The sequence below is a fragment of the Eurosta solidaginis genome, chromosome 1, assembly GCF_040869045.1.
Source record: "Eurosta solidaginis isolate ZX-2024a chromosome 1, ASM4086904v1, whole genome shotgun sequence".
NCBI classification, from domain to species: Eukaryota; Metazoa; Arthropoda; class Insecta; order Diptera; family Tephritidae; genus Eurosta; species Eurosta solidaginis.
In genome coordinates, this window is record NC_090319.1 from 42534593 (window position 1) to 42551381 (window position 16789).

At 35.0% G+C, this 16789-nt stretch overlaps 1 protein-coding gene across 5 annotated transcripts in view; it reads right to left on the bottom strand.

Annotated features, from left to right (window-relative positions):
• The window catches only part of LOC137237010 (probable G-protein coupled receptor No18), an 81600-nt gene that overhangs the window by 29685 nt on the left and 35126 nt on the right, over positions 1–16789 (bottom strand). Inside the window, exon 1 of one of the 5 annotated variants that reach the window (XM_067760334.1) lies at positions 8249–8820. The exons of the other annotated variants lie outside the window; for them this stretch is intronic. The gene's annotated coding sequence lies outside the window, so the exon portion shown is untranslated. Of the gene's footprint in view, positions 1–8248; positions 8821–16789 lie in introns of those variants that run through there. 5 annotated transcript variants of the gene reach the window in all.

Here is a 16789-nt window from a genome sequence, read left to right on the forward strand (position 1 = left end):
GTCTTTGTATGTATGTATAATGTATATTTTATAAATTTTCACTTATCTACAAACTGTTATAGTCATTATTTGATTATTTGGAAAATTTTCGAGCATAATTTTCGGCACACTTGGCATTGCGGCAAATGAGCATTGTAACGACTAGTGGTGGATAATGGCGCAATTGTATCATATAGCTCACATACTGGCGCAAACAAACGCATTACAATGAGTTAGAGAACCGATTGGAATTCTTTGTATTAAGGAGGTAAAGGGCTATTGATTAACGATAATTTTGCTAGGATATTGAACATTTTATTTACCCTACGAGCTAAAATTAGCATCTTTTGGATCTTTCCTGAACAAATATAATTTTGCCCTTTAAAACGAAACATTTTCTTGAATGTGTTTTTGTTGTTACTGAAGTAGTACTTCGCCTCATCCAATACGTGCGACCACTCACAAATTCTCATCATTATCCTCAAACGGGAGTCCAATGAAAATTGCAGTTTCTACAGGGGTGCACCAGAGTGAGCGGGGTGCTAACGGCATTGGTTTCACATTGCAATTGAAAAGATGGTTGGCATGCGAGGATACGTTACACGCAGGGCAAACATTATGTATGTATGTCAGGGTTGATTCTGAATAGGTAGGAGTTTAACATGTTGAGAGGTTACTCTCCTCTAATGCAAGCTTAAGGTATATGACTTTAAGAAAAGAATTCGGCGGGCAATTCCTCCCATAGACGTCCGACGAATTTAGGTAGATTTCCCTGAGGATGTTTGTTAAGGTTTTGTCAGGCTTGTAGTCTTGCCTTAGATTCCCGGCCATATCGGGGGTGCGTAGCATGCAAGCGACCGGCCGTTTGCTTTGTAAGTGATAATGAGCGTATCTTTATATCTATTCCAAGTCCTGCAGCAAGAAGTTTGAAGACTTTTTACAACTCTGTGTTTAACGTACAACTGCTGATGCATGTGATATAAGTCCATCGGTAGCATAATGCCATCGACTTGGATGTCCTATATGATCGACATTTGTTTTGTGTACGCTTACCACGGCAGCCGGTTCTATGTACCGGAGCGACTCGGATTTTTTTAGAATGTGTTATGTCCTGTAAGAAGTGTGTACTTTTACTTAGTTATATGGGTGCTTTCTTATAAGATATCTTCACTTCGAAAACTTTTTTTCTGTATTTTATTCTGTCTTCCGAAATACAGCATCATGGGATTAGCTCATAGAAGGAAATTTTAAAGTGTAAAGTCGTAAATGTAAATTTGTATGTGAGTATAACATTTTTTTATACCTTTCATGAAAATGAAATGGTATATTAATTTCGTTACGAAACCGAAAATTGTAAGTCCTTAAAGGAAAATAGATAGACCCACCATTAAGTATACCGAAATAATCAGGTTGAAGAGCTGAGTTGATTTAGCCATGTCCGTCTGTCCGTCTGTCTGTTTGTATGCAAACTAGTCCCTCAATTTTTGAGATATCTTGATAAAATTTGGTGAGCGGATGTATTTGGGTGTCCGATTAGACATTTGTCGGAACCGACCGGATCGGACCACTATAGCATATATCCTCCATACAACCGATTTTTCAGAAAAAGAGGATTTTTGTAATATCTTACCCAATTTAACAGATTGAAGCTTCAAACTTCACCATATACTTTTGTATATTGCACATATTGTTGCCTGAAAAAATTGATGAGATCGGTCGTATATATAGTATATATCCCCCACAACCGATTGTTCAGATAAGGAACTTTTCGTAATTACTGCCCCATTTTAAGAGCTAGAGGCTTCAAATTTCAACGAATGCTTAGGTATATAGCATATATTGTTGTCTGAAAAAATCATAAAGATCGGTCGTATATATAGTATATATATGGTGGTATATATAGTATATATATATAGTATATATATATATATTTTTTCGCAAATTTTAGCCCCATTTTAACAGCTAGAAGCTTAAAATTTCACCGAATATTTACGTATATAGCATATATTGTTGTCTGAAAAAATTATAGAGATCGGTTGTATATATAGTATATATCTCATACAACCGGTTGTTCAGATAAGAAGCTTTTCGCAATTTCAACCCCATTTTAACAGCTATAAGCTTCAAATTTCACCGATTGCTTACGTATATAGCATATATTGTTGTCTGAAAAAATCATAGAGATCGGTTGTATATATAGTATATATCTCATACAACCGATTGTTCAGATAAGAAACTTTTCGTAATTTCTACCCCATTTTAACAGCTAGAAGCTTCAAATTTCACAAAATGCTTAAGTATATAGCATATATTGTTGTCTGAAAAAATCATAGAGATCGGTTGTATATATAGTATATATCTCATACAACCGATTGTTCAGATAAGAAACTTTGCGCAATTTCTGCCCCGTTTTAACAGCTAGAAGCTTCAAATTTCACAAAATGCTTACGTATATAGCATATATTGTTGCCTGAAAAAATCATAGAGATCGGTTGTATATATAGTATATATCTCATACAACCGATTGTTCAGATAAGAAACTTTGCGCAATTTCTGCCCCGTTTTAACAGCTAGAAGCTTCAAATTTCACAAAATGCTTACGTATATAGCATATATTGTTGCCTGAAAAAATTATAGAGATCGGTTGTATATATAGTATATATCTCATACAACCGATTGTTCAGATAAGAAACTTTGCGCAATTTCTGCCCCGTTTTAACAGCTAGAAGCTTCAAATTTCACAAAATGCTTAAGTATATAGCATATATTGTTGTCTGAAAAAATCATAGAGATCGGTTGTATATATAGTATATATCTCATACAACCGATTGTTCAGATAAGAAACTTTGCGCAATTTCTGCCCCGTTTTAACAGCTAGAAGCTTCAAATTTCACAAAATGCTTACGTATATAGCATATATTGTTGCCTGAAAAAATCATAGAGATCGGTTGTATATATAGTATATATCTCATACAACCGATTGTTCAGATAAGAAACTTTTCGTAATTTCTACCCCATTTTAACAGCTAGAATCTTCAAATTTCACCAAATGCTTAAGTATATAGCATATATTGTTGTCTGAAAAAATCATAGAGATCGGTTGTATATATAGTATATATCTCATACAACCGATTGTTCAGATAAGAAACTTTGCGCAATTTCTGCCCCGTTTTAACAGCTAGAAGCTTCAAATTTCACAAAATGCTTACGTATATAGCATATATTGTTGCCTGAAAAAATTATAGAGATCGGTGGTATATATATTATATACTTCATATATACTCTCATTTTTGCCCCTTTTTTACGGCTAGAAGCTTCAAAATTCATCGTATTTCATCAAATAGTTACGTTTACGTCATATATTTTTCAAATACGTGATTCGTAGTCATAGTTTTTAAATGCAGACCACAAAAAACGTGAAGCTTTCCATCCTCACACAGATTACCTACCTATTTTTTATTTTATATTTATCTTAAAAATCGTTAAGGTATGCAGATCTGTTCACTATATATTTCTTATCTTATACATCCGATTATTCGGAGATTACGAACGGTATAAGATTATTGTTCAGCCCCATTCATGAAAGGTATGAAGTCTTCGGCACAGCCGAAGACAGTCCCGTTCTTACTTGTTTTTTTTTCACTTTATTTTTTAACAGAACAAGGGTTCCCTCCTGGTGTATTCAGAAATTTGCAATGCTTTTTAATTCTATGTACAATTCCTTCCTTTACGTATCTTAAGTGCAGTATACGATTCGTGTAATTCTTCTAGTGCATTTGAGTTATTGCCTTACATTGTTGCGCAAGTAACATCACAACAGCGCAACGCAATTCGGTGTTACCCTGCCAGAGTAACGCTGCCGCTAAAAACTTATTACAACTTACTAGTACAAGGCGTTTCTAAGCATAACAGCTGGTGGCAATAAATTGCCAAAAAACTTTGCAGCTAATGTTTGTTTACTATCAGTCGTGTGTTATCTATACTCGTTAGATATTATTAGTTTGCACTTCCCTCTTATGGCATAACTGCGCACAGTGTAGTGATTTCGATTTTATAAAAACAAAAAAATAGTAAGGTATGCCTCCATTAAAGGAAGAAATATGTTTACGTATTGTAGGAATAGTCTTAAAATATATCAACCGGCAGTGTTTCTAGAAAATTCTATTTTGGAATGAACCCTTGACCGATTTTTGGCAAAACATCTGAAAAATCTTTTTTTTTACGGAGATTTAACTACGCCTTAAGTATGGTACGCCTAAGACTTTCTAGTCTTTGTCTTACGTTCATATAACTGTGACATAACCGCTGCCAGTTCTTCAAATGCTTTCCCTTACTATTCGGCGGGGTGATATAAAAATTTTATATAGGTAAATTTTATCTGCACCATAGGTAAAGAAGTTCCAAGCACAACAATCATAACACCCTAAAAGCGGACGACATTGAAAGCGAATGTCCCTAGAAAGCCTCGAATCAAGGGGCAAGAGGAGGATGTAGACGTTACGACCCAATTTTTTGCGAAGGGTATATTAGATTTTTCTCAACGCAAAATTTGATTTTTTTATACGCAAAAAAGTCTGAGACATCTTTTGAAAAAAAACTTCCAAAATCAATGCGAATAGCTTGTACTTTGTGCCACTAAAATTGATTGGGCTACATATTGTATAGTCGAAAAAATTCAGAGAGATCCAAACAAAAAGTAAGAAATATTCGTAAACTTTTCTCCAATTTTCCAGTTTCTGCGAAAATGTTGTTGAGATTGGTTTGCTAAGTATTGTGGCGAATAACAGCATTTCTGTACATAATTATGCTGCTAGTAAATAAATTCACAACAACACCAAAGCAAGCAGCCACACATACCTTTAAACAATGCAGAGCGAAGAGAATATTTCACACGCATACATACATCAAATAAGAGCGAAATTATTACTCACATATACACAAGCATTTTACTAGAAGACAGACGCTAATACCAGATATATAAATCAGAAGTAAATAAGGCTGTTCGCGAAAAGTCTAGACTGTAGAAAAAATAGGCGAACGAGGCAACTGAGAGTATAAAAGTAGCGCAAGCTAACGAATAATGAATCAGTTTTATTCTAACATGCTTTCAGTGAAGTATGCGAGTATAGTAATCGTGAAGCACTACTCCAAAAGTAGTGTAAATAAAGAACATTTTCCTATACTGAATATTTGAGTTATTTATTTGACAGCTCAGAGATCAGAACTATAACAGCAGGTGCAGAGTAATCAAGAATATCCATAAATTCGCTACAGTATTAAGTAGTTAAAAAATCTTTAGAATTTTTTTTTTAAATGTTGAAAATTAAAAAGAATAATTTTATCTACGAAGTTTGAAAAAAAATGCCACAGCTTTATTTTCTGTTCGCTACTTTAAATTAAAAATTCCTTAAATGACCTTTTTTGTTCAAACTTACAGACATTGAGAAGTGCATAGCAGTGGTCATAATTTGTAATAGTAACAGCCGTAATCCGCTGTTAGAATGCAAGGCTGAGAAGAGAAGGTGGCTGAATAATAGGGTGGTAAAAATTTTTTTTTTTCCTTTTGGTATAGTGAAGACATTTTTCAAGACATCAAATAAGCTAGTCTGTTAAAGTTGCAAACTTTTATTCTAATGTTTAGAGGTGCCTTAACTGGATATTAGTTTTTCCATAAAAATCTAGTGGGAAACTTTCTAGTTTTTATAAAAAGTGTACCAGGGCTCTAACCCTTAGTACCCAAATTACCAGCTATACAAATTTTTATTGAAAATTTAACGGTCTACAAAAAGGTCTAAAAGGATGTTAAGCTAAGTTGACTCGAGTAGTAGTTGGTCGGGGTTAAATTCAAACCTCAAATTGAATGACGCGTTGCGACACCTCTAAGCAAGAAAATAAAAGGTTGCAGTTTTGACAGGCTATCTTTTTAGAATGTCCTTAACAATATTTTCACTAAACCAAAAACGACCAAAAACGGTAACTAGTTAAGTAGCGATACGAAAACACGTAAATCTAAATGCAGTATTACTTATTATCTCCCAAAATATCGAAGTTTATTATCTCTCGTTAATTAAAAGCTTACATATCGCTTTATAAAAAAGTATTTTATTGATTCTTTTCGTGATGTTCATAACTATTATTGATTGTTACAGAAGTAATGTCAGCCAATCATAGGTCATTATCTTAGTTTGATAAGAAAGTAATATACTATTTTCACTTAAGCTTTTATTGACTTCACTTAAGCAAGTTGTAATATTTTCAAGTATATTGAGTTAGGTTTCTCTAATAAAAAGCCATTGAAAAGGTATTTGTGATTATTTCATCAGCAATGTCAACTCTGACGAAAGAAATCGGGAACACCTTTTTCACCAAAATACAGGGTGGCTGGAAATATAGATCCAATTTAAAGATACACTTATTTTTACTCATTAATCATACATAACATCGTTTTCATATACCTATACCACTTTTTGGAGTTTCATGAAAAAGGTGTTTTTATTTTTATTCCAAAAAAGAGTTTATAAGAAGTCGGGTTACTCGTTGGTCAATGGTCAATTTACTTTAGACTGTTTTACCCCACCACCATTTCGTCACCCAGTTTCAACAGAGGCGGGCTATATGTAGATTGGTGTTAGAGGCGTAGGTTTCACAGTACAACGCATGCAAGCCATAAATGCGTATGATTTTGGACAAGTAAGAGTTTAACCTGTGAAAGTATCGAGAACGAAGTTGGGCCAGGGTGACTCATGTCTCCCTTGGGAGTGTGCTTTCTTCTTCTGCAAGGGAAGGATCATGGCTCAATTATATGGTTGGCTCACCTCATCAGCTGATTTTATTTATTTCATTGCATGGTCGCTGGGATTATCAAAAGGAGATGGCAAACTCAAAACGAAACCAACACATTGGCAACATTTTCTTACAACATACAAAAATTGCTAAGTTTTATGTTTCCATTCCATACCATTCGCACCAACATCACCACGCAGATTATGACAATCTGAACTAACATATTTTGTTTTTGTACAGATGAGCCAACCATATAGTTGAACCATGAGTAAGATATTGTATATTAAAAAGAGGGTTCAGCATAGCTGCATAATACGATTTCTGCTTTGGGTGGGCCAAAAGAGTAAAGTTGGCTGGCGTGTGCTTATATTCTTCGAAATGCTGTCTGGTATCAGGAGTATATACGATTTAACTTATATCTTTCTTCCTATTTCCTGGAGTTAGCTTGATACAAAATGGCATGCGAAACAAATCTCCGATAAAAAAAAATAAATTCTAGAAAAGCAGAATTTGAAAAGCATATTTTGAATTTGTGAATATTTAAACTGGTTTTAAGGTAAATTGACGTTATGGCCACTCTCCTTATTAAACACCTCCATTGCTAACTTCAATTTACGTTGTGGTCATGTTTATGTGAAGTGGTTGACCTTATGTTTCGCCTGCGGGGCCAACTTTAATTGACTTTGGGGCCTTGTGGTCTTAATGTCAATCGACGTTATATCCATTGACCTTATGACCCACCTCCAGCGCCAACTTCAATTGAACTTGTGGCCATTGGAATCGGTAAGTTAATTGATGACATATTAGTATTGAGAATCGTCGAAATCATATTAGCCCCGCCCATTTTTTTAAATTTCGTAAAATGGAAAAGAGGAACAATGCCTTAATAAATACTGATAAAGTGGTGAAACTTGGGGAGTGGATAAACTTTTTGACGCAAAATAATGTAAGTTTTGTACAAACAATTTAGTAAAAGTTGCAAAACCTTATCCAAAAATTTATCAATTTTTTTGTTGTTTTTTTTTTATGTTCTGAAAAAACTGATATTAGAGAAAAATAAATAACAAGAACAATTGTGTAAAGCAACACGAGCATGTCTCGCTAATTAAATACAAATAACAGTTCTGAAAAAATGTCACAGGAATTATATAAACCTTTTTTGTACATAGAAATTTGATGGCCTAAAATTTTTTTTTTTTTTTTTCTAGAAAAAGCGCAAGAAAAAAACAAATTTTCGACACCCTGTATCATCACCATCCGTCCATATTTACGTTTACATTGGTAATGTATTCTACAATCACAACTTTTTCACCAACTTTGCTGGATTTTGGAGAACTCAAGCATATCGTGTTGGAACACTTGACATGAAAGGGTTTATAACTTACACTTCCGTACTTGTTTCATACTCAATTAAAAACACACTATCTCATTAAACAAAAAAAATAAAATGTTTCTTAACTTTTGCTAAAACTACCGAAATACTTACTTGGATCGAGTTCACTCGATACCTTTTACTGAGTTTGAGTACTAGCATCAATACTTTGATCCAAGTATTTTAAATGCGTAGTGGTACCGATACTTTTTCTAAATGTTCTATCACTAACTGTACTTAAGCAATCGGTTTATTTCTCAATCAATTCTTCAGCTTCATTTTAGAAAAATCCAAATATTTTAATACCAAATTCGTGACATTTGCACGCACACCAACACAAACAACTGTGTGTAGATTGATAATGTTGAAAACGTTAAACTTTGATTAGAAATTTTTTGTTCTAAATATTTGTATCTTAATGCGAGTCAACAACAATTGTCATCACTTTAACTTGTCCATAATGATTTTATGCTCTCCTATTTTTTATTGTTTGACGTTGTCACAGGTAATTCAATTTAATCTCATTTCTAGTCACTTAATCAATTCGCCGCCGAAAAACGCACTAATACACCCGCAAAGTTTACTATAACTTGGGTTATTTATATTTACTTTGTAATTTGTGCTAATCTTAAGTTAATTAAATTCAAATAACTTGTCTTCTGCATGGAAACTTTAGCTACAAAAAAACTTTCATTTTATTTCTATTGTTATTTTAACGTGATTTCATTTCTAATCTGTTTTTATACTAACGTTAATTGCGAGCATAAAACTTTTTACGTTGTACTCATTTATAAGGGCGTCCGTTGAGCACTAAAGCTGAGTGTTAGTAGATTTAGAAATAAGGCAAAGTTAAACAAAAATTTTGATTATCATTGAGGCCTTTAGCAAAAGGAAATACATAAGCACAAAATAAATTGTTGTTGCGATAAGAAAGAAATTAAAAGTGATTGTATTAGATAAGTTAGAGAAGTTCAAAACACAATCAAAAAGCCACAACAATATGCTAATTACAGACAAATTGACGGTTAATGATAACCCAATGTGAGGTGGAATAGCCTTTAATAAATAAGGACTATACCATTTTCCCTTGGTAATCCCAAAACGTCAACTAAAAATAAGATTAATTTGTAAATGACAAGGCATCAGCTGTGTGAAGAGCTGGCACGCAGAAGTGCGAATATTTCAATAAAAATTATGTCGTTCGCTTTCCCAAGATTATCCAAGGATAGCCCAACTTAATTGGTAGCACACGCTTGGAACAAAAAATCTGTTAAAAAAATATCATGTTTAAAAACACAAAAATCAAACAAATTAATTTAAGTGATTGTTTCCGAACTGTTGTTCGTTTGCCGAAGTTTAACGCAGAATAGCACACATTGTTTCTCATTAGTCCACAGCTGGAGCACAAACTTTCGAAAAAAATTTGTCAAGCTGCATGAAGCTCCCACCCCGAAATGCGAAATTTTTACTTAATTAAGCCTACGTCGTACGTATGCCCAAGATTAGCCTAGGAGTGCGCATCCTTTTTTTTCGCTGGCTCAACCTAGCGAAAAAATTATGGTACAAATTGTCAAGTTGAAAACCCCCCAAAATCGAAAATTACAAAATTATTGTTCTTACACTTTGATTCGTTTACGCAAGGTTATCCCAGAATAACTCTTTTTATTCGTTCTTTGCACACAGAGTATATTAACTTTGATTGATAAATATAGACAAAATTAACAGTATCGAAAAAAAAAAATATTAAGCCATGTCCGTTCGTCCGTTTGTCCGTACGTTAACACGATAACTTGAACAAATATTGAGATATATTCACCAAATTCAGTATACGAGCTTATCTTGACCCAAAATGGATTGGCATTGAAAATGAGCGAAATCGGACGATATCTACGCCCACTTTTTTAATATCGAAAATTTGCAAAAATACAAAAATGAGATAATTCAAAAACGAATACCGCTAAGCTAACGAAATGTGGTAGCTGGTTGGGTTTTATGATGCAAAAACATAAAATAAATTTTGGAATACGGGCGTGGCACCACCCATATTTAGAAGAAAAAATTTGGAAGTTCAACAAACCATAAATCAAAAGTCATTAAATATATTACATTGAAATTGACATTTTTCTTGCCAAATAATTTAGACTGAGTGAAGATAACCAAAGACCACGCCTAATTTTCCTGAAGTTCAAACCTTAAAAAAGTTTGCAATAACTCGATGGTATGTAACATAATTTGTCTGATATTCCAGCTCAGTAGTGGTATTGTTGACCTAAGAACAAAACTAAAAAGAAATTTCGAAAATGGGCGTCACCCACCTCCTTTTTTGTTACTCTTTCCAAAATACTTTTAATGCCATAAGTCGAATAAAAATCTCCCAATCCGGTAGAAATTTGGCGCAAATCTTTTTTCATAGCTGCAACCATTTGCTCTGAAATGGAGCGAAATCGCTTGAAAGCCACTCCTACTTTTTATTTGGAGCGTGCTTTGCACACATAGTATATTAACTTTGGTGACATAACGATTACTCGTAACGTAAAAAAAAAAAAAAAATTGTATTCCACAAAGGCTTGTACACTAACAACCAATGTCGGATAAGATAATTTTTTCTAAGGACGAACACGTTTACCAACTTTAAGGGCCATGTCTTGAGGGAATGTACGTAGAACATATCATTTTTTTTTTTTTTGTGGGAAAGGTAAACCTGCCCGGTTTGTTTATATCGTCTTGAAGACATGACTAACATCACCGCCATTCAAAAAACACCATGCACGGGCAAAGTAGAAGGGAAATGGAACCATACGGCATCTACCGCAGTGACCATGAGGAGAAAAGTGCAGTTCAAATACATGGTGTTGCTTTTGTAATAAGAAAGGGACTTCAGAGGTGCCTTTAATGTCTAGGTGTGCATGAGAGAAGTCTTTGACCCTATACTCATGTGATGGACTTCGAACAGTATCAGGCTTAGCATAAATAACATAAACAAATACTTAAAGTCTGATTGAAGAACATACATCATGTCGCGATTGACGGAAGGCACAGCAGCGTTATCTTGGTTAACCCTAGGACTTATACCCAATACAGGTGTGGCCAGTAGCTACTTTGGAGTGATGTAGCCCCTAAATCGCTAAAGATATTGACGGAAAAGATATAGGAAAACGAAGTAAATCTACGTCGATTGGTGTCTTATTTGTCATGCTAGGTCCATGGATTGATGAGATATAAGCTTTCAAAGTTGACACCTACGACTTCTTATACCCGGATACACGTGTGGCCAGTAGCTTTTTTCTCGTTTTTTCTCATTTTTTGAAGGAAAAAAATTTTTATTTATTATTGTCTTTATAAAATATTATTTTATTGATTATTTCTTATAACTAAATATGCAAACAAATTTAAATTATTCAATTCTCTTCATTATTTTCACAAATATTACATGTAAATGTATTTGAAGAATGCTGTATGCATATTGGGCGCTGACGTATTCTGCACATGTTACGCGTTCGTCTTCTGTGTTGGTCATGGATGTAGCAGAGAAAACAGCTTCCAACCTGCTGTTTCTTTGGTTTTGCACCAGCAGCTGCAGACGTTGATGGCCTATTGTCAGCACTTCCTTGCAAGGCCATACTTATGAAACTCGCGACTGCAATTTTTGTGTTGAAGTTCCGCATCACTTGCTGATTCACCGACCGCTCTTCAATTATTGGCATAGACAGTTCCTTGGCGTGCTGGCGAAGAAACCTCATACGCTTCGCATTGGTGCATCTGATGTTGGGATTATTATCATAATATAAGATGTACGCTGCCAATGCCGTCAAATCAATCATATTGAAGAATAGGGACAACGGCCAACGCTTCGTCATCCTTTGGCAAGTATATTCTCCAAGCAATTGGTCCATCACGTCCACTCCTCCTTTTGTCTTGTTATAAAACTCGATCTTTACTGGTTTGCCGCTTTCGCCAATGTGATCATCGTCATGCATTGATGATAGTAATTTAACTGCCTTGTTTTTTTTTGGCACATAGGAGCAAATGGATACCTTGGGCCTAAAACCGAATGTACTTGACCTCTGTGCACTATCTTTGTGTGCCAACATCTCCTTTGGTATGTAGGGCTTATTTATCCGCAGAGTTCCAACTGCCGTTAAATTCATGAATGACAAGCTTTCCAGTAGATTTAGGGATGTAAAAAAATTGTCCATCGTTATATTTCGGCCGGTTCCATGAAAGCGGCTTACTAAATCCTTGGCCACGCGTTCACCCTGGTTAGTTTCCCGTCCCGTAGGTGCTTGGCCAGTATATATTTGTCCATGCAGTGGATATGCATTTTTGGCATCACATACCCACCACACTTTGATGCCATATTTTGCCGGTTTCGATGGGATGTATTGCGTGAAACGGGTGCGGCCACGATATGGAAAGAGCTGCTCGTCTACCGTTAGATATTCACTTGGCTTATATGACTGCTCAAATTTGTAGTTCATCAGGGTCCACAGCTCGGATATTGGTGCAGCTTTGTCAGTTACCAAACGTTGTGCCCGTGTGTTGCCATCGTCAAACCTTATAAACCGCAGTATGGCCTGAAAGCTGTTAATGCCCATTGACGCACGATATAATGGGCAATTTTCCACCGACCAAAAGTCCGGCGCACATTCGGCATTACTGCGGTTAGCGCCAGTCATAATAAGCACTCCAATGAACGCATACATTTCGCTCAAAGTAACCTTCTTCCATGTTTTTGGTTCCACCTCTGGATGTTTTGCGTTTAATTCCGCATATGTAGCTTCTGCTTTTTTGTTGGTGTAGCGTACTATAATATCCACCATTTCCGGAGTCATAAAACATTTATATGTATTGACTATTGACATCATAGTAGTTGATCTTGCGGGCTCACTTCGCTGTCGCAAAATATTTTGTTGCCTAGTTTGGCGTGCAAGTCGTGGCTGTGAGCTCCATATGGTACTATCGCGTGCTACGAATTCAGCTGCACGCAAATTAATCTCCTCAGAAGCATCTGCAGCATCGGATTCATTGTCAGATTCTTCGTAATCAGCCTCATCTACCTGGGCATTGTCAATTGTGTAATCAGGGTCTTCTACATCCGATTCAACCACGGCATCTGCTACTTGTTCGCTGTCATCCCCTTCAGGGTAGGAAAATAATTCATCATCTGAGATTTCGTCAACCAGGTTTTGTATGTACTGCTCTTTTTCAGCGTCAGATAATTTATATAAAAATAATTTATTTTTATTCCATTTATGAAATTATATTTGAGTTATTTGTATTTTCCTCATATATTGATTCGAAGACAAATATTCCATGTTCCTTCTGCTATCCATGTTGTAATATTTTAAATTTTTTCTTACTTGTTATTTTCACAAATATAAATCAACTTCACACTTCAAAAGAACGCTTTACAATGAATATAAACTAGCAAAACTGCCGTTTATATAGCTGCAACCCTTAAGTTTCTGGGAGCATTTCTTACCTGCCAGGTAGTTGGATTATATCAAGTGTTGTTTGTCAGCAAATTCTAGCAAGGGTGCAATATAATATCTTCTTCTAAATAATTAAGAGTGCGCGAAAAAGGTTGTATTCTAAAAATTCTAACAACAATAGAAATTATTGGCTTCTTAGAAATAACTTAGAATGCGCGCAATTCTTAGAAGCAGGCTACAAATATATGTTTATAACTACTTAAAATGTTCATAAGACAGTGAGCTACAACATTGCATTAAAAAAAATAACTTGTTCTCAGAAAAAATGAGAAAAAACGGGTAAAACAGGCTACTGGCCACACCTGTACCCGGGTATAAGAAGTCTTAGTAAAAGTTGGGTATACGTCCTAGGTTTAAGCGCACGCTACGACGTCCAAGCTTCGACCCAAATCACTAATTTGAGAAACCAATATACGCATATGTATGTAATGAAGAAGGTACACAGTGCAATTTTACGGCGAAACGGGCAGCTGATATTCTGTCCCCTCGGCACCCATACCTACTCACTGATATTAACATCACTATTGTACGAAGCAGTTGGAGCATAGTCCAAAGTAACTACATACCGCCTCAGCGGATGTTATAGGTTTCGAGTGAACCCTGAAGAACAACCGATATGATGGGAAATGTCGCGCTGACTCACAAAAAAGGACGCTGCATACAGGTCCTTGCGCATATACGTTTTTTGATTTATTATTGTATTATTCGGGCCTGTTCTGGATTTCGATTCCGACCAATATATTCGAAATTGAAATGGATTGGTGTTCTGAATATCGATTCCGACCAGACTTGGTCGATTTGAAAATTTTGCCTCTGAGCAGTCGGAATCGAAAGTAATTAGCCTATTAAGCATAGATAATTACATTATTGTTCCACATATAAGTTTTATTAAATTATTCATTTTATTTGGAAGATTTATAACAACTTTTTGCTGGACTATTTGTTTATTTAGTGTAACAAATCTTAATTTGAAAATTCCTATCAAAAAATTTTCAAGCTAAACAAAGCGGTTCTGGTCGAAATGAAACCGACGTGTTCTCAATTTCGATCGATCGATTTTTGCGATTTTCATGCACAATTGCACGTCTTCTTGCCTCTGCATTTCCGAAAACCATTGGTGTTTGCATTTTGTTCAAATTTTTGAACAATTTGAATTTAATTAAACCCAAAATAAATAAAAGCAGCTGTTTCGTTTGATTATCGACTCGAAAGGAAAACGATTCGAAATCGACTTCGAATCGATTTGTTTCAATCGGAATTGAGAACACCAAAAAAGAATCGACTCAGAATCAGCCTCGTTTTACTTTTCAAGACGAGTCGGAATTCAGAACAGGCATTATTATCTACTGGCTGTCAATAACAAGGGTTATCGATAAGTTGTCGATTTTTTATTGAAGATTTACTGGTTTGTTATGGAAAATGTATTGTATATTTACCAAAAATCTGTTCATTATTTAGCAAAACGTTAACAATAAAAGTTAACAAATTTTAGTTGCGATAAACTCCGAAGAAATCTTAGGCCGAGTTTCTCTTCCATTTTGCGTCCTGCTCATTTTCAGTTTTTCTTACAAACTACATGTTTTATGTCGACTCCGAACGGCATCTGCAAGGCAGATGAGTTTTCACTGAGAAGGTTTTCATGTCAGAAATACACTCGGAGTGCTTGCCAAACACGGGGCGGATCTTCGGTATGGTAGGCGGAGCACGCTACCATCTTAACACGGCGGTCGTTACCGATATATTATCTAAAAACTGTCAATTTGTTTTTAAAAAAATATATATCTGTTTTTGAAAAGTAAACGGGTTATTATCAGATTTATTGTCGAAAAGTTGTTGAACATTTGTCAAAAAATCATCGACTTATCATTGAAACCAATTTATTACCTGTGTGTTATCAATTTATTGTTGGCGGCTATCTATCTTATATCGAAAAGTTATCAATTGATTATCAATAGGTTATCGATTTTCTATCGCCAAGTTATTGATTTATTATTAAAAAGTTATCTATCTATTTGTTATAAATTTGTTATCAAATATTTGTTAAGTATGTTGTGCAACAGATACCGATAAACCCTCAATATGAAACTGATAACACATCTGTATTCTGTGCATGACAAGCCGATAAAAAATAGTAACAAGCCGATAACAAACCAACACCAAACCGATAAAAACCCGATATTTCAGTAGTAAAATCTTCGTAATCTTTGTTATCGATAAGATATCGACGAAGCACTTCTCAAATGTTGAGGTTTTAGTTCAACCAATTGTGGCTAATTTAAAAACATTAGCTATACAACCGTCAGACACATCAAACCTTCTATTACTTGGTACTTTCACCTCTTTTTGTTTTATATAATTAAGAATTATTACATCCCCTTGCTCATAAGGTCAGCGTATGATGCAAAAAAGGATAACTCGCAAATAAAATAATTTATTGCAAGTGCAAGGTAAAAGGTCAATAGCTCTACATATAACTGTCGTTCATTAGAATTTTAATGTTACTTCATTTTAAATCATTCCACACAACTCATTTTTCGAACGGGTTCAGAGAAAATCTTCACACTGACGTTATATACACCGATTTTAGTAAAGCATTCGATAAAGTATGCCACTGATTATTTGTATATAAACTCGGAATGCTTGGGTTTTAACCTAATCTCACTCGTTGGATTTCCTCCTAATGGCAGAACACAAAGAGTAATCTTTAAAAATATGTTTTCGAGTATCATTAGTATCACATCTGGTGTTCCTCAGGGCAGCCATCTTGGCCCGATTCTGTTTTTGCTATTTCTAAACGATATCTCGACAATTGTAAAATATTCTGAAATCTTGATATATGCTGATGATGTAAAACTATTTAAGACTTACGCGTCGATTGAAGAACGTTCTTTACTTCAGACGGATTTAAATTGCTTAGCTGCTTGGTGCAATGTGAACCACATGCCGCTTAATCTTCAGAAATGTAAATTTATGTGTTTTTCGCGCAGGAGCTTACAACCAGCTTCTTACACAACTAACAACCAAAACTTTGAAAGTGTTAATGTTCTTGTAGACTTGGGAGTTACAATTAACTGCAAACTTAGCTTCAACACTCATATAAGTGCCACTGTTAATAGAGCTAATGGTGTCTTAGCATTTGTGAAAAGGTAGTGAAAAGAGTTTA